The 5,357-nt window shown below is 45.6% G+C and overlaps 1 pseudogene; it reads left to right on the forward strand.

Annotated features, from left to right (window-relative positions):
* The first annotated feature begins 3,836 nt into the window (after positions 1-3,836).
* Positions 3,837-4,953, forward strand: LOC128584718 (actin, cytoplasmic 2-like; annotated as a pseudogene).
* Positions 4,954-5,357: the final 404 nt, after the last annotated feature.

Below are 5,357 nucleotides of genomic sequence, written 5' to 3' on the forward strand. Positions count from 1 at the left end.
CACCTGGGGTCCGATATCCCTCCGAAAGCAGTGTGTCAGAATTTTTGGTGATATTTGGGAAATTTTCTTTTATAATATTCTCTAGTATGGCTTCCATTCCTCTGGGGCATTCTTCTTCCCCTTCTGGAATTCCTATAATTCGTATGTTGGAACGCTTCATAAAGTCCCATAATTCTGACAGTGAATGTTCTGCTTTCTCTCTCTTCTTTTCTGCCTCTTTTACTATCTGAGTTATCTCAAAAACTTTGTCTTCTACCTCTGAAATTCTTTCTTCTGCATGGTCTAACCTGTTGCTGATACTTTCCATTGTATCTTTAAGTTCCCTAATTGACTGTTACAGTTCCTTCAGCTCTGCTATATCCTTTTTATATTCTTCATATCGTTCGTCTCTTATTTGATTCTGTTTTTGGATTTCCTTTTGGTTATTTTCCTCTTTATTAGCAGTTTCCTTCATTGTTTCCATCATTTCTTTCATTGTTTTCATCATGTGTATTCTAAATTCCCTGTCATTCCTAACATTTCTTTACAGGCGGAATCCTCTGCAGCAGCTACCTCATTGTCCCTTGGTGGGGTTGTTCTGGACTGGTTCTTCATGTTGCCTGGATTTTTCTGGTGATTCTTCCTCATGAGTGATTTCTTTTATCTGTTTCCTTGCCCTCATTTTCTTTTCACTTCCTCTTGCTCTTTAAGTTCTCGTGCCTGTGGACTACGGGTTAGATGAGTCCTTTTGGTACAGGACCAGAAGGGTAAGAAGGTTGAAGAGCAAGAAAGGGATGAAAGAAAGGAGGACTGAGTGAAAAGAAAAAAAAAATAGAGAATGGAGAGGGGATGGTTAAAAGGAATATTGACAAAAAGAAGAGAGGCACAGAAATAGTGAAACAGAGCAATATAGGTGTACAGTATGGTACTTTGACACAACCTTAAAAAAGAAAACCACCTTCTGGGGGTGCCCAGTTGGGTGGTTTCCTTGAGGTCAGCAGCTCTTTGCTAACCTGATCAGACATAGTACCCTACCTCCACCAAGTAGAGAGGAAAGACAAAAATGCCATAAATCAAACCAAAACAAGCAAACAGAAAACTTTACGGGATAAAATTGGGTGAAAAAAACAAATAATAGCGGTAGAAACAGTAGGAAAAATGAAGTTCTAGTTATTAAAAAAGGCAGCAATGGGAAATTATAATTAAACTAGGAAAATTGAGAAAGAAAAATGATCTGTATGGAAAAGGTTGAAATTAAAAAACAAAACAACATCAACAACATCAAAATAAACAAAAAAACAACCAAACCAAAAAAAAAAAAAAAAACCCAAAACACAACAAAAACAAAGCAGTATGTATATGTTGTTGAATATTGTCTGGGCAACACATGGTCTTCTGGGGTATGAGATGTTAATCACAGTTCTGATACGACTGGAGGCTGCTGATTTCTCAAACCCCAGCAGGTAGACACCCTAAATCTCTCTTCAGCCCACTTAAAAGGCACTTTGAACTTGTAAACTTGCTGAGCAGAAGCCTTCCCAGGAAAATGCTTGTCGCTGGAATCACTGCTGAAGTGGCTACCCACTTACCTAGTGTGCCAAAACCAGTCTCACTCTGCCCCTGAGGGTTAGGGCTGCAAGGCAGCTCAGACCCCACCCTTAGGCTACTCGGTGCTGGGTTACCAGCTCCCACCAGATTCTAGCTCTGCGACCCTGAGGGCGGAGCTTGCCAGGGCAGATCGCTCACAATGGCTCCCTGTGGCCCACAGCCAAACACTATTAGCTCCATCTGGCTCAGCAGCTCAGACTGGGGCCCTAGGTAACAGCCAAAGTTCTCCGCATTCCCGCTCAGGCTCTCCCCAAGGCAGCTCAACTGAGTGCCAAGTCCAAAGACACCAAAACAGTTCACCGATAAGGCCTTTCCAGTTTGCAGTCTCGCTGCTACTGAACTTACAGTTGCGGGCGGGTTTAGACCAATTGAACACACGCGACCACTTGCTGGTTTTCCACTGTTTTAGTCCTCCTCTTGGGGTCCAGAAGTCTCTCGCTGGGGGGTGGGTCCTAACAGGGGTGATGGGTCCTAACAGGGGTGATGATAGGCAGATCCACCAGCCAGAGATGCCTGGAGTCCTATCTCCCCGGACTCATGGTGCCCAGATGCAAGGAAGCTGTTACTCAGCCGCCATCTTGCTCTCCTCCCTAATGTTTCATTCTTAAGTTCAAGATCTTCGGGCGGCTCCTGTGGCTCAAGGAGTAGGGCGCCGGTCCCATATGCCGAAGGTGGCAGGTTCAAACCTAGCCCCGGCCAAAAAAAAAAAAAAAAAAAAAAAAGAGCTTGTAAGTTCAAGATCTTCAAGCCAGAAACTCAGGCAGAGTTTCTATGTCACAGTCTTGAGACAGAATTGTGTTTTTCAGCTTTTTGATTTTGGTTTTAAAATGTCTCCTTCATCTTTAGACATCCACATTCCAGGCAGGAGAAAGCAGAAAAAGAGTCATCCTGGTGCAGCATCTCTTTATCAGGAGAGGAAGATCTTTGTCAGATGCCCCTGGAGACTGGTCTCATTGGCCAGAACTTGGCATGGGAGATTTGATAAAGTAGCTCTCTTGCTCCTGTTAAAGGCACTGACATGGGGAGAGAGTTTGGGTTTGGGGCTTGGTTTGGCAGTCAATAGCTCCCATAGCGATAAAGTTGGACACTCAGCATCTACAGGGCCTCAGAGCAAACAAAGAGCTGTTTCTCAAAGGAAAGGTAATGCTGGTGCTGAGAAGTATGGCCTCTTCTTCTGCACTGGGACTCACCCCAGGCCTGAGACAGCAGCCCAGCCTGTTGTGGGCACTTGGCCCTTCATTGGCTGCACCAGCATGTAAGTCGATTGATCCAGTGGCTTTCTCTGCAGCTGGATCACTTGAAAAGCTTTCTTTTCCTGAGTATCAGTCAGGAATAATTTGGAAAACTGGTAAATGAACCTGAGCATTCCATCCAAAAGTTATGGAATGTTTCTATTGCTTCCAAAGTCCAATCGTTCCCTCTCCATGGTGGTAGGGAGCTCTGGGTTTAGCAGCTTGGCCTTCACTTGTGAGGATGGAGAGGAGTATCCTGGCAGACACCCTAAGACTTAATGCAAGTCCATGGCATTCATCACCCACCCTTTGGCTGCCCATTTCCATTGTCATTTTGGGTATCTGCTTCTTCCTAACTGGTAGGTACAGAACATGATTTCATTGTTATTAACATGTTCATCTCTTGTAAGTTCCTCTCCCTACTCAATGTCTCAGGGAGCAGTATGGGAATCATTGCAGGTACTAAAAATAATTATTCTGAGTGTGCTTATTCTTCTAGGAGAAACTTGGAGCTAGAAACTACAACAATAGTCCTAGAAGGAGCCAAGATTGATATTTCAACAACTGCCAAGGGATCTCCCATCAACATTGTACTTTTTACTAATCTTTGTGATGCCCCCACTCTGACCAATGGATTACAGTGATATTCTAGGTGCCCAGGAATTAGCAACATTTCACAGCTTCATTAAGACATATTTTGCACCCATTTCAATGGTATAATTCAATGCTTGGTAAATTTACCATGTCATGCACCTATCATCACTAATCAGCTTTAGAATATTTTCTTCAGTCTGATAAGGTCTCTCTTGCACACAGGTAGGAGAGATCCTATTGGAGTGATAAAAATAACATCAAATTAGACTTTGAAAAAAATTGAAAATAATTGCATCGTATTCCATCATACCAATGAGTGATAGTAACATACTTTAACCATGATTAACATTTAGATTGTTTAGACTCACCACTTCTGGTTTATGCTGGATGTTTTCCTGCCATTTCTCTGCTCCTCGGATTGCGATGGAAGAAGAAATCACTGTGCGAGTCATTGATAATGGCTCTGGCATGTGCAAAGCTGACTTTGCTGGGAGGACGCCCCCAGAGCCATGTTCCCCTCCATCATTGGGCACCCCTGGCACCAGGGCATGATGGTGGACATCATGGGCCAGAAGGACTCATATGTGGGCGACCAGGCCCAGAGCAAGCATGGTATCTTGAGGCTAAAGTACCCCATCAAGCGCAGCATGGTCACCAACTGGGATAACATAGCAAAGATCTGGCACCATACCATCTACAATGAGCTGTGTGTGGCCCCAAGGAGCACCTGGTGCTGCTGGCATAGGCTCCCTGAACCCCAAGGCCAACAGAAAGAAGATGATCAAGGTCATGTTTGAGACCTTCAACACCCCAGCCATGTATGTGGCCGTCCAGGCCGTTCTGTCCCTGACACATCTGGACAGACCACTGGCATCATGGTGTACTCCAGAGACAGGATCACCCACACACACGGTGCCCATCTACGAGGGGTACACCCTCCCCCATGCCATCCTGGATCTCGACCTGGCTGGCCTGACCGACTGACTACCTCATGAAGACCCCCAAGGAGGATGGCTACAGCTTCACCACCACTGCTTGAGCGCGAGATCATGCCAGACATCAAGGAGAAGCTGTGCTACCTCACCTTGAACTTCAAGCAGGAGGTGGTGGCCACTGCTGTGTCCTCTTCCTCCCTGGAGAACTGCTACCATCTTCCCTGATGGCCAGGTATCACCATTGACAATGAGCGGTTCCAGAGTCACTCTTCCAGTCACCTTCCTGGGTGTGGGATCCTGCAGCATCCTCGAGACAACCTTCTACTCCATCATGAAGTGTGACGTGGACTTCCACAAGCACCTGTATGCCAACACAGTGCTGTCTGGTGGCACCACCATGTACCCAGGTGTCATCGACAGGATGCAGAAGAAAATCACTGTCCAGCACCATGAAGATCAAGATCATCACGTCCCCAGAGTGCAAGTACTTGGTATGGATTGGCGGCTCCATCCTGGCTTCACCGTCCACCTTCCAGCAGATGTGGATCAGGGAGCAGGAGTACCACGAGTCATCACCCTGCATAGTTCACTGCAAATGCTTTTGAACCCACTGCAAGCAGATGCACAGTGCCTGCAGCATGAGCTGGTTCACAAGTACAGCTGTGCTCTGGCAAATACACACTTGACACTGGCCTCACAAAACTGAAGATGCCTTTGACAAGAAATTATCCTTGAAACTTGTATCTGGTATAAGCACTGGATTGTAGAACTTGTTGCTGATTTTGACTTGCATTCAAGTTTACTGTTCCCTTGATATGTTTAATGCTCTGTACATGTCTTTGATTTGAACCCCTGAGACCTGTGGCTTAGTCACCTCTGGCTGAGGCAAGAGAACAATCTTGTGGAAGAGAAATCTGTGTCCTGGTGAATTCTGTGTGGCTATCAGTCTCTCAATTTGTGCACGGACTAAAGCAGAGCTGACTATTCCAGGATCTCCAGGGGCTGGCAA

Source organism: Nycticebus coucang, chromosome 4, assembly GCF_027406575.1.
Source record: "Nycticebus coucang isolate mNycCou1 chromosome 4, mNycCou1.pri, whole genome shotgun sequence".
Lineage (NCBI taxonomy): Eukaryota > Metazoa > Chordata > Mammalia > Primates > Lorisidae > Nycticebus > Nycticebus coucang.